Source organism: Felis catus, chromosome F2, assembly GCF_018350175.1.
Source record: "Felis catus isolate Fca126 chromosome F2, F.catus_Fca126_mat1.0, whole genome shotgun sequence".
Classification (NCBI taxonomy): Eukaryota; Metazoa; Chordata; class Mammalia; order Carnivora; family Felidae; genus Felis; species Felis catus.
The window spans coordinates 65,864,857-65,878,306 of record NC_058385.1 but is presented as its reverse complement, the minus strand read 5'-3'; the positions used below and the strand labels follow the sequence as shown (position 1 = coordinate 65,878,306).

At 43.3% G+C, this 13,450-nt stretch overlaps 2 long non-coding RNA genes across 3 annotated transcripts in view; one reads left to right on the top strand and one right to left on the bottom strand.

The window, feature by feature from the left end:
• LOC109496189 overlaps positions 1-13,450 on the top strand; it is a 119,845-nt gene that overhangs the window by 4,268 nt on the left and 102,127 nt on the right. The gene's annotated exons all lie outside the window — the stretch shown is intronic.
• LOC123383092 lies at positions 105-5,072 on the bottom strand. Its single transcript, XR_006592448.1, has 2 exons — positions 4,624-5,072; positions 105-404 (listed from the first exon to the last, which is right to left on the bottom strand). It is a non-coding gene; the product is annotated as an uncharacterized LOC123383092 (long non-coding RNA).

The following is a 13,450-nucleotide window of genomic DNA, read 5'->3' as shown; positions in this document are numbered from 1 at the left end:
GAGGCTATATTGGAAAGTTTTCCTCACCTGAGTCATTGGGGGACCCCCAGAACAAGGCCAAGAATTCAGTTTGGCTCTTTGTGACAGAAACCATCAATCAATAGTTTGTCTTAAAGGTTTTATCTTCTCATGTTAAAGAAGATGAGAGATAGGTGTGATGGGCTTGGTATGGTGTCCTTATAGGATCATCTGGGAGTGAGAAAGCATCCTTCTATCTTTCTGCTCCAAGGCTCCCACCTCAAGGTCATCTCATGGTTCAAGATGGTCCCATCTCAAGGTCATCTCATGGTTCAAGATGGTTCCATATCAGGGTCATCTCATGGTTCAAGATGGTTCCATCTCAGGGTCATCCATGGTTCAAGATGGGTATTGGAGTGCTAGCTATTACAGCAGCATCCCAAGTCCTGCCAGGACAGAGGAGGGAAGAAATGGCAAAAGGGGTGAGCTTCCTGGATGAGTCAGCTCCTATTAAGCAATCCTGCTGGAAGACCCCATATTTCTGCTGACTGTCTTTGGCCAAAATTAGTCTCATGGACACATATAGCTGAAAGAGAGGTCAGGAAATCTAGAATTTTAGCTGGATACATTTCTGCCCTCAATAAAATTGGGACGTTGTTCTAATGAGGAAGGGGAAAATGGTTATTATGGACAAGTGATGGCCTCTGCCCAGGGGCCCTTTGCATATCTCTTTATAAGACTATTTGTGTTAGAATCACCCTTCTTAAAAAGCAGCTAGCAGGCACAGGTGATTGTGCTGGGCATATAGTTAACTGTTCAGATGCTCAGAAAATGCCAACTGGGTTATTGAATTAGAACATTTGTTAAACCATTACACTGATTGAAGGGCAGGGGAAAATTTGAGCTCCTCTTTTTGAAGACTTGGGTAGTTGGGGCCAGAACAAACATTCCCAGTAATGTGGGCCTGGCTTGCAGGAAGTCTAACTGTTCCAAAAACTCAGCATGGGTCAGAACTTGATCTTTCTTTTGTTGCTGCTTCACATGACAGTTCTTCATTAGTACATTGGGTAAGGTGGCTACTGGTGCCATAAGAAAGAGGTTTGTGACTCAAGAAATGACTTCTTGGCCAGAAACATATTTAGCTGAATTAATGAGGCAATGAAATTTTTTTTTAACCTATATTGCAGGGCATTACTTGCCAGTGATTGCTCAAGGAAACTTGGCCTTATCATGGCATGCCAGCATGTACTGAATGTTGCAAAATTTTAGGGTCACCCAATAAATGGAAAAGTCAGACCATATGTGTTAGGTAGATCATTAGAAGTTAGCTGGGTTGATTTATGTTTTCAAGTGTCAGTCCTTACAGTAAAACAATTATTGAGCATATATTGTGTTATAAATGTTTGGGGGGAGTAGCTACAAAGATAAATGATACTTGGTTTTGCTTTCAGAAACCTTGCCACTTAGTGTAGGAGATAAGATGTGATGGCACAATTAGATGAGGTAGAATGTGAGGAAGGCTCCAATGGAGATGCGTGGGAGGCAGAGCAGCGCCGTGGTGGGTTTAGTTTGGGGCTGGCAGGGAGGCTCCAAGGTCAGCTGCATGAACGAGGTAGAGAGGGACCTTGAAGGACAGGGAAGTTTTGGACCCAGGGAGACAGGTCGGGAGAATGGAGGTGCATTCACTATGAAGGGAGCAGCAGCAGGAAACGTCTAGAGAGAAGACAGCCTGGGGCATCTTCAGACGCTTCTGAGGAATCCAGCTGTCTGCACATGTAAATATATACTCTGGGGAAAAGGGTGCCATATGTACATAAGCTTAGTGGGATGCTAGGATTTTAATTAAATATTAGCCTATTGAAGGCTCTGAAAAGGTCCTTTTTTAAAAGGCAAATTTCTGTCTAACTTTGTTAGGCAAGTAAATGAATTTATCCGTATAGAAAAGACCTTTTTTTTTTTTTTTTTTTTTTTTTTTACCCAGATGTAGAGTGTTGGAAATGTGGTTTAGCAGTGTCTCCAGGAAGAAGAAATGGTTTGCTGGGAATCTAGCTGGTCTCTGTTGACAAACAGCCTACTCAGCTTGACATACTGGCCCAATAGCAGGGTATGCTTCTAAAGCCAGTGTTCTTTCTTTCCTACCTATTCTACTGCTCATCCAAAAAGAAAGTAAAAAGAAATGGTCATAAACAATTTTTGCTCCTTTTTAAAATGTTTACTTCTTTATTTTTGAGAGAGAGAGAGGGAGTGAGAGAGCACGCACGAGCGAGCGCACAATTAGGGGAGGGGCAGAGTGAGGGAGATACAGAATCCGAAGCAGGCTCCAGGCTCTGAGCTGTCAACACAGAGCCTGATGTGGGGCTCGAACCCATGAACTGTGAGATCATGACCTGAGATGGAGTCAGACGCTTCACCCACCGAGCCACCCAGGTGCTCTGATTTTTGCTCCTTTATGCCCTAAAAGTATTTTGAAGAATTATGTACCCCCTTACATATTTCTTAAGTTAACTTACAAGTATTTTCTCATAAATTTAAATAATTGCAGAGGACACAACTATTGTACGTATACGTATGTATGTTGTGTATAATGGTGTGTGTATGTTTGTATACACGTACACATATACATTATAAATATTGAACATATTGTAAATAATACAAAATAATGCATTACTCTTTTAAATTAATCCAATGGCATAGATCCCACAGTCACCTGATACCCACTGTCCTCTAATGAAACAAAGAAATGCACATATGAACAGTCTTTTACTTAACAGCAGAAAATTCTCTTTCACATATTTCTACCTTAAAACTCACATTTCTGTTCTTCTTTCATCACAATAAGAATTTTCTTTCATTGTAACATATTTTCATGTTGGAGGTCTTTTATTGATCAACCTATAAAATTTTTCTGCAACAAAAATATGTTGAAACATTGAAACAAAAATTATTGCCTGTGATTCCAAATGCTCTAAGTTTCAAAACAAATTTCTCTTGGATTGAGTTATCATTATAATTATTATGGGTTCACAATTGATCAAAGTAACATATGTGTGTGTACTCTACATTTTAATAAATACTGGTCATACGAGTAAAATATTATTGAAAGTGCTTCTCTCCTTTTTTTAAAGTTTATTTATTTTGAGAGAGAGTGCACGCACGTTGTGAGTGGGGAGGGGCAGAGAGAGGGAGAGACAGAGGGTGAGAGAGAGAGGGAGAGAATCCCAGGCAGGTTCTGCACTGACAGTGCAGAACCCAATGCGGGGCTTGAACTCATGAACCGTGAGATTATGACCTGAGCTGAAACCAAGAGTTGGATGCTTAACCAACTCAGGCACCCAGGCACCCCTGGAAATGCTTCTCTTAATGATAAATACGGGGCAGAAGTTATATTTCCCTATTCAGGGAAGCTCTGAAGATGTCAGAATGTTGAATTGTCCCTTTTGTAGCACCTTGTGTTTGCTGCATCCGTCGTATGGCTGAAAATTGTGTGTTTTTTTTGTTTTGTTTTTTGTTTGTTTGATTTTGCTGAAGGGGCGAAGAATGGAGAGGGAGAGTAAGAAAGAATAGAAATGCTGCTTCAAAGTGCTTTCTCACACAGCTCAATTTTATAAAAGAATACACATTTGGAAATTGGGGATCTGAAACTTGCCTCTCCTAAAATGAGCTCATTTGTGCCCATATATGCCTCGTGAGGTTGTCGCGTGAATGACAGTCTGAAGACCACTGGTAACTGGAAAAGAAAAATGACCCTAATATCAGAATACCTCATTTTGCTCATAACTGGCTATATTCCCGTAAATAAATTACTTAACCACAAGGGACTCAGTCTCCTCCTGCTTCAGACAATGCTGAGGTCCTTCTGGCACCCCTAGTCTGATTTCCAGGCATCCTTCTGGGGGTGGAAATGATTGTCTAACTGAAGCTGTATGTGTTTCTGAAGATATCAATCAAACCATCTTTTCCAGGCAATTAGATTCTGTGGCAGTCTCATCTCAGCATATCAAACAGATTTATGAAGTTAATCTTTGACCTTTGCAACAACTAGAAAGGAACATAGATGAAGGGGAACAGAGCTTTTGGGCATTTCTCTTTTCTTGTTGTTTTTTTGGCTTGATTAGATAGCTGGTTTCCACAGCCTGCATGACTAATTCTGTGCTTCAATGACTCTCTTATAACCTTAGCATGTAAAGATGGAAAAATTCCCCTGACATTTTCAGGAAACATTTATTACAGACTATTTTATATGTCTGGTCAGAATGGGCTAACTGATTTTTCACAAGAACAGAATTTGGCAGAAAGCCTGGCCTCCTTTAGTCCCGTCTTGCCAAAAATCACTCTGGAGCCAACCTGTAGGGCCTGTGATGTCTCATGAGGCCAGACTTGAGAACGGGCTTGGGTCGGACTAACTCTTCCACCTAAAATGGGAAACAAGATCCATGTAGAGATAGAGGACCTCTCCCCACCTGTGTTTTTGGGGAATGTAAGGTAAATCCCTGTGGCTTTATCCTCCTGGAAGGGGAGTGATGGAATATTACATCTGGAAGCTTGGGAAAGGGACAGAGAGTAGAGGAGCCAGGCCACAGCCCATGCTCAGAACTAGCAAGAAGAACAACGAAGGAAGATGGTCACCTGTCCTTCTCCTTCAAATCTCCTGATCCCGTGGCTTACCTGGCCCAGCCTCTGCATCACCTCTTATCCCTTCTGCTATGGCCACTTTGATCTCCGTCTGAAGATTCAGCCCCATTCTGGCTCTCAGGGCAAATGCCGATGAGAAGCAGGAGGTGTTTCAGCCACAGGAAGGGTTTAAACAGGTGGTGTCAGGATCAAATTTCAGTTTCAGATTTACTGCTCTGGCCACAGCTGTGTGGAGGATGTTCCAGTTACACTGTGGTGATAAAGTTGTCATTCTGCTGGAGAGACCCAATGAGTTTCACATGTGTGTTGCCTGTTTTATGCGGTGAACACTGACAGTACCTCTGGCTTGCGGCAGAAGGCTGTTATCACCTTTACTGAAGATGAGCAAACCAGCCTGAGTGGCTGGAAAATGGATGTTTTTAAGAAGGTCTCCACTAAGCCAGCTTGGTAGGCCTTGAGCTCTAGACCCAGACAGTCTAGGGTCTGATTGCCTGCTCTTCTGTTTGCTGTGTGACCTTGGCCAAACTGCCGAACTTCTCTAAGCTTGTTGCTTAGTTGTCAGCCGAGGAGGATAATTGTGTCTACTGCACAGGATTATCATGATCATTATGTTCCTGGCCTGTATAAATATTATGCTACCTATTTTCTTTCCTGAACCAGTGCTGAGGAAAGGTGGGAGAACCATGGTTCGAAGGGTGGAATAGGAAGGGTGGGTATGTAGGAGGTATGGGTGCAGGGGGGTGTGATGTCTCTGAGTTGGATGGGCAGAGATGCTGCAATTTTGCCTAAGAATAGCACTGGTTCTGTGTCATTTCTAGCTCAGACATCCTAACTGATGGCTCACAGGCTGGTTGGTAGTTGGTAATTTGTTTGATCCCCAGGATTAGCTGAATCTGAGTAATAGCTGGTGGGTGTATTAGTCAGTGTTCTACAGAGGAACCAAACCAACAAGGTGTATATGTGTGCGTGCATGCATGCGTGTGTGCGTGTGTGTGTGTGTGTGTTTTAAGGAATTGGTGGCTTGGCAAGTGTAAAACCTACAGGGTGGGCCAGCAGGCTGGAGACCCAGGTAAGAGTTGGGGTCTGAGTCCAAAGGCTGTCTTCTGGCAGAGTCCCTTCTTGCTAGGGGGGGGGGGTCTGTCTTTGTTCAACCAATTAGATGAAGTCTACTCACATTATGGAGAACAATCTGTTTTATTGAAAGTCTACCCACTTAAATGCAAATCTTCTCCAAAAAACACCTTCACAAAGACATCTAGAATAATGTCTAACCATATATCTCGACACCATAGCTCAGCCGAGTTGACATAGAAGTTCAGGTCTGACACCTGAGCCAAACCATTCGTTCACTCATCCTCCTGACTTGGAGGTGTTTGAGTCTGTGATCCTTAGTCCAGCATTGCTCTTCATGATCACGTGTAAGACTTCCTCATCATTGGACATTGCATGATCGTTTGATATGCTGGGAACAAATGAATTTCTAGGCAAATATGCCTACTGTGGCTTTCCTAGTCTCAGGTGTCTCCTCTGTTACCATGAACTGGCTAGAGAACAAACATAAGGCACATTGGGGTCTTAGACTTGGATGGATGTGCAGGAGCTCACATGGGCTCACGTGTGAGGCCAGTTGGGACTGTAACAGCATGACCCCGAGAGAAAGCCTGACTTAGCAGATGGGTGCACGGGAAAATTAACCTGCAGGAGCAATGGCCCCAAGATGTCCAGTGAATGTGGTGAGTTCTCGTGTGTTTGTGCAGGTGTATGTTTGGACAGGGAGGTTCCATCTGAAGGTGAGGTCTCCCTGCTGCCGTGGGAGGGTTCAGGAGCCCTTAGGGATTGTGGGCAGCAGGCTCTGAGCAGGGTGGAGTCAGCATGAGCCACACTGGTATGGGTTTTTATTCCCAAAGCTCAGGGTCAGGGGAAGGTTGAATGGAGAGGGGACCTGGGCCTAAGGAATGGCCACAATAAACTACGGGGGCTGGAGTTAAGCTTCTGTGGCTTAGGGATCATGTGGTGAGCCCAGGTTCATCCCAGCATCATCTAGTCAACTATAGGCAACAAGATTCACCTCAGACCTTGCCTGGTGTTGCCGCGGGACTGCTGGCCTGATCTAGACAAGAGTATGAGGGTTTGAAGTTGACTGTGACAGGCATAGCTGTCATTGTTGACCGTGGCATCAGGCAACAGGGCCAACAAGTCTGTGTATGAAGAAAAGTGTGTCTGGACAGTGGTGCCCTGCATCCCCACTCTCCTTGGATGAGGCCAGAGAATGAACAGATGGGCATATACTGATGGGGCGAAGGGTGAGTTGTCCATGAGGTGGTGCTCACAGCTTGTCTTCATGTGCGCCCGTGTGCCTTTTTTTTCCTTTGATAAGAACGCATACTGTAAATTATATCCTGTTTTAGAATTCATGGAAATACGATTTGTCTTTCCTAATCTGAAAAGCAGATTTCATGTACTTTTAAGATTCCCAGAGAAATGTCTACATTTGTAATAATTCACTTCTTTTCTTCTTCTGGGATGCAGTGACAAGGAGAGGTAGGGTGCATGTTATGATCTCTCTGCTCAAACACCCCTGGGTCTCACCCCATCCCCAAGAAGCTCACAGTCCAGCTGGAAGTGAAGATCCACCCACTCTCTGACACAAGGTAGACTGTGCGGTAAAAACAAGAGTGTATCATTGTTTGAGGGAGGAAGAGGTTAATTCTGCTTGGAAGCTCCTTGAGGGACAATGGAGACATCAGTGGGGCCCAAAGAAAGGATAATACTTACGGTGGAACGTACATTTTCTGAAGTCTGTGAAGTAGGAGTAGTACAAACAACCCGGGTTGTCCAGTGATAACAGTGCTCAAGGCAGATGAGAAGACCTTGTTTTGTGAGTCTGAACTGAAATGGAACAAGGTGAGAGGGAGGGACAGGACTTTATAAAGCATAGGAAGTGCCGCCACATGCTGAGAGAGGAGCGATCAGGTAAATACTAAAGCCAGGCTTTGGCAATCAGAAGGAAGTAGTTTCTTTTGAAGTTATCTCGGGCGAGAGTTAGTGAGAGGTGAAGTTAAAAATGCACAGCTTTGGAATCAATAAATAATTAATAGCACATTTGTATCCTACTTTATGGTTTAGAAAGCAGGATAACAATTTAGGAAGTTTTGATATCTCTGTTTAGCAGACGAGGGAGCAGAGGCATGACAAAGTTAAATGACTTAAGATCACAATAATAGTAAATGGCCAAATCCTACTGAAGAATGAGCTCAGGAACAGTTCTTGATCTAGTTTTAGCAACGGGTGAAACTAATCTTCCATCAGGAAACATTTATTGAGGAACTACTATGCAGATATTACGTATTTGATAGTTTCTGATACAGTTTCTTTCATCTGGGAACTCAGAGCCTAGGGAATGGCTCTGAAGTGGGTGATTTGGGATGACATTTGGTGAGGTTTAGAGATATTTTTGGTGGTCATGGCTGGCATTTGGTGGGTAGACACCAGGAATGCTGCTATACAACCTACAGTGCATGGGGCAAAGAGCTGTCTGGCCTAAACTGTCAATAGTACTGAGGTTAACAAACCCTGTTCCAGTGCATTATTCATTTATGCATTCATTTTATCACATATTCGACAAGCTTTTGGGGTACCTATAATGGACTGTTCTAAGCATGGAGGGTATGGTGAGAAAGAAGACAGGAAAAGCCCTTGTTCTCATGTCATTTATATTTGGGTGTAGAGTGGAGGGTGGAGAGGAAGGAGAGTTGGACATTAACAAGAAAATGAATTAGTAACAAGGAAACTATCAGGTGGTATTGAGCGCTCTGTGGAAGGTTCAGATGCGTTGGTACAATTATAGGTAACTTGGAGGTTGCATTAAAATGGCTCATCATAGGAAGCCTTTATAAAGCAGTCATATTAGGGGTGCCTGGGTGGCTCAATTGATTGAGCATCTGACTCTTGATCTTGACTCAGGTCATGATCTCACGGTTCATGAGTTCGAGCTGTGCTGACAGTGCAGAGCCTGCTTGGGATTTTCTGTCTCTCTGCCCCTCCCCCACACTTGCTTGTGTGCGCTCTCTCTCTCTCTCTCTCTCTCTCTCTAAATAAATAAGATTTAAACAAAATAAAGCACTCATATTAATGACTGAATTTGAATGACAGGAAGCCATCTGAGGAAAGCACATGTCAGGCCAAGAGAATAGCAGGTGCAAAGGCCCTGAGATGGAAATGAAATTGGGATGTTCTTTTGAGGAACAGAAGGAAGGTCAGGGTGTTTGGAGTGTGGAGGGGGAGGGAAGTGACACCAGAGAGGATGGCAGGGGCTGTGTCCTGTCAGGGCTTTGTTAGCCAAGAGAAAGAATTTGCATTCCCTTCTATGTGGCTTCCACGTGGCTATTCTCATGGGGAAAAATGATAAGGGTTATGAAGAAAAGAAAATAGTCTTGGGGCAAAGTGATGGAGGGGGTCAGTATTGAATTCGGTGGCCAGAGAAGGCTACTCTGAGACTTGGATGATGACAAGGAGATACCTGTGGGAAGGCTCGAGGCACCTGAGGCTTGGGGTTATGGGCCAAATTGTATTCTCTCCTCCCCTCCCCCGCCATTCATATATTGAAGTCCTATCCTCTGTTTCTTCAGAATGTGACTCTACTTGGAGGTAGGGTCTTCAAACAGGTGATTAAGTTACAATGAGGCTAGTAGAGTGAGCCCTGATCCGGTGTGACTGGTGTCCTCATAAAAAGCGATGCCCAAAGAGATACCAGGGGTGTGTGCTCACAGAGGGAAGTCCATGTGCAGACACAGCAAGAAGGAGGCCATCTGCAAGCCAAGGAGAGAGCCCTCAGAAGAAACTAACCCTGATAACACCTTGATCTCGGACTTTGAGCCTCAGAACTGTGAGAAAACCAAGTTCTGTTATGTGAGCCCCCCAATCTATGGCTTTTATTATGGCGGCCCTCACAGACTAATACACCTGGAATTTGGTTTTCTTATCTTTTGCAAAAAGGATGCTTGTGGATCTTTAAGATTTTTCCAGTTCTAAGATCCTTTGATTCTAAGAAATACATGAGTTCCTCCTCCGGGCTGCCTGTCCTCTGTGTAAGCCTTAGCTACCTGTCCTTGATTAGAGAATGGCAGAACAGTTGTGGGGAAATGGAGCAGCCCTCCGGAGGAATTTGGAATTAGATATGGATTTCCCATCAATTTCAAAGAGCCCCCGGGCTGGGAGGATTCCAGTCACTCTTCTCCCACAGGAAGGGCATTCGAAACCCCAGATGAGGATCCATGGGATCATAATGACATATGTCTCCCTTAGGGACAGGCAGAATTCAGTGCCAGAGTTTCCAGAAAGGAGATGGAACTTGAGGAATTTTCCCCTTGGAAAGAGTTCACTAGAGAACAGGGCCCTATGGAGAACTGGAGTTCCTTTGGTGCTGACCCCATGCACCATCCAGGCCTTGCAGGGTCCCTGCCTTCTGTGCGAAGGAGCCACGTTGGCTCATCTTGTCCTTTTAGGCCCTTATCTTGTCTCTGAGAAGGGAGGTTTGAGAATATGACTCGTTTTAGGACTCAGGAAGAGAGTGGGCAAAGCATTTGCAAACTTGACGTGCCCTGCTTGCTGAAACAAAGCTGGCCCAGTAGGCAGCTCCTTTGTTCTCTAAGCGAGAGCACTTGAAGAATGGCAGCTACTGTTCAAGCAGTTACTTTTGTTTCTAACTTTTTCCTTACAAATTGATATACATCAGAACATATTGAAGGGGCAGACTGTGCCTTGCTGCCTAGCCTTTCATAGTTAACCATCTGTTCAAATATTATGAATTCAACAAATATTTACTAAGCAATTCACATTGCTTACAATTTTTGGAGGGCATGGGAGTGGGGAGGAGACACAGACACTAAGCCAGTATGTGTGTGTGTGTGTGTGTGTGTGTGTGTGTGTGTGTGTGTGTGTGTATGTATGTGTATGTGTAGTGTCTAAATAAAGTGGCTGACAGGGAGTAGTTGCTCATTAAATGGGTGCCAAAGAATGAATGAATGAGGGAACAAATGAATGGACTGGACAGTTTACACTTCAGATTCTGTCTCAGCCTCCATGTAGTAGTGTAAAACCCTCCTGGAATGTAACTTTCTCTGTTCCCCGGAACATAGGCTTTCTGATAGCAGGGGTTTTTGTTTGTGCTGTATCCCTAACACCCAGAGACCACTAAGGACATACTCCAGTAATCCAGGTAAGAGCTGATCATTCTGCGCAAGCAGAGGACACAGAGAGATAGTTAAGAGGCAGAAAAGTTTCTGCACACGGTAACTGATCTATTGTGGGGATCAAGAGAAGACAGTTTAGGGAATCTCCTAAGATCCTGCAACTGTGTGGATAGGGTGCCAATAACAATGGAGATAGGGAGGAGATAGGGAGGACCACTCACCAGTTACAAATAGACATCCGGAGTTTACGAAGGAAATCGGTGTCGCTGATATTAACTTGGAATTGTTAGCATAAGGTATCAGTTGAAGCCTGAGAAAGAGGAGCAGAGGCCTGAAGATAGAACCTTGGGGAAATAGTGACATCTAAATGAGGAGGAAGACTGGACATCGGGAGGTTATCTGAGAGTTGGAGGAAAATGAGGAGAGAGTGGTATCTCCTAAAATCAGATCGTGTCATGTCACTATGCTGCAGGCAGCCTGGGTCCTGCAGAATAAAAGCCTCGAGTCATTAACATGTATACCTGGTATGTCATAGGTGCTTAGGAATATTTTGCTGAATAGGGAAGTGATTTTTTGGATACATTCCTACAAGGCATTAATGGGAGAAGATCAGGCATTTGTTTTTATGTATTCCCCCTGAGTTGCAGGTCACTAATGGAGTTAGACCACGTTGGGTAGCATGATATAGAAGCATTAGTCCTCCAGATCTGAATGAAGCAAGGGGGAGATGGTGAGAATCCAAGACTGTTAATTTGACCAAGGCATTCCAATAGGTCAGCAGGCTCTGGGATTTGGCAGCAATTTTGTGCATTTGGAGACTCAAAGAATTTACCAACCCCCTGAGAGCCATTTTTGCAGACTGTGAGACTTTTAGGTCATCTTGTCTGATGCATTTGGCCACAAATGACCTGAAGAGGCTTACGTCAATATACACCATTTAAGTATTATTTTTGTCATCTTGCCATATAGTTTAAACTAATATTTACTGGCCTCTGCCATGTTCCAGATGCTGTGTCAGGCATGTCAAATACAAATCTCTCATAATGCCAAACACCCATTTTACAGGTAAGAAAACTGAGGCTAAGAGCGGTCAAATAAACTCAAGGTGACAGAACTCATATAGCACATTTGGGATTTTATCTCAGGTTCTCTGACTCCATGTTCAATTTTTTGGTTTGTTTTCTGGTCTATAAAATAGAAATAATAATGTCTGCCCTGACCAATTTCTAGGGTCTCAGGGAGGATTATATGAGATCGTGTGAACAAAAGTTCTTATTAGGATTTATCATTAAATCAGTGATGCTTAGCTGGAGTTTGCTTTTAATGCTTCCCTTGAAGTCTTGAGAAACATGGAGATTTCTGGCATCCTAGGATCCTGGTGGGGAAGTCTATTTGGTGGGGGGTGTGGGACTGTCCAAGCACCTCTCACATTCCATCCTGGAGGAAGGCGTCTAACCTGTCAAGATGCAGGCCATTTGCTCCCCAGTGTCCTCACGGCTAAAACTCCAGTGTAAATGATGGCAACCATGTGGTAAATGCCCACAGGCCTGCTGCTTTCCCCATATTATTTTTAAAAATTAATTATATAAATTAATTAATAAGTACTTGATAAAAATGCATTTACATTTTTTATTTACAACTTTTAAAATATGACTCCCATGTTATTTTAAATCTTGCCATAAGATCGTTTTGTTATTTTCTTTTTACCAGAGAAGACAGTGAGGTTCAGAAACTTGCCCAAGGCAACACGGGTGATGAGGGACAAGTCAGCTCTTGAATCCAAGTGTATCTGATTCTAAAGAGTAAGACCACCCTACCTTGTCATTGTTCTTTATTCTAATGGTTTATGGATGTGGTTCTGGGTGATTCTTCCCCCTGATGCATTATCATGACTTAGGATCTTTCCAAAAAGATCAGTGTCCTTTCCTTAGGTGAAAACTCTGTGGTTTACAATTGTTTTATATACATTTTAAAGCACATTTATAGCTGGCATGGCTTGGGAGCTAAATTTAATTCCCTATGTGTTGGCTGTGTGCACTTATAATTTGAACAGGGATTGAACAAAAGCATTTAATGATTGGAAATTAAATTGGTGACACATCATTGTGTCTTATCCTCCCCCGCTTTGATCAGACAAAGCTCAGTCAAGTAGACGTTTAAACATGAAAAAGGCAGACGGGCCAGTAGCCTAGAACATAGGCCAGGGGTTGGCAAACTGTGGCCCACAGGCCAGAGCTGGCTTTCTGCCTTTTCTTCTACAGTCCTCAGGAGCTAAAATGGTTTTCGCATTTTCAAATCGTTGGAAAAAGTTGTGGAAATTTTTTCTCTTTTGTTATGTACATATCCCATAATGTTGTGTTTTTGCCTCTGGCCCCATAAAACCTAAAATATTCACTATCTGTCTCTTGCAGAAATATTGCTGACTCTTGACATAGGACTTTACCTCTTTGAGGTGAAATAGGAAGGACGTAATGTCTCCTTTATTCCGGAATATTTTATATTCTTTGTTTTGTTTTGCTTTGTTTTTCAAATTTTAATTTAAATTCTAGTTTGTTACCATACAGTGCAATATTGGTTTCAGGAGTAGAATTCAGTGATTCATCACTTACATACAATACCCAGTACTCATCACAACAAGTGCCTTCCTTAATACCCATCACCCATTTAGC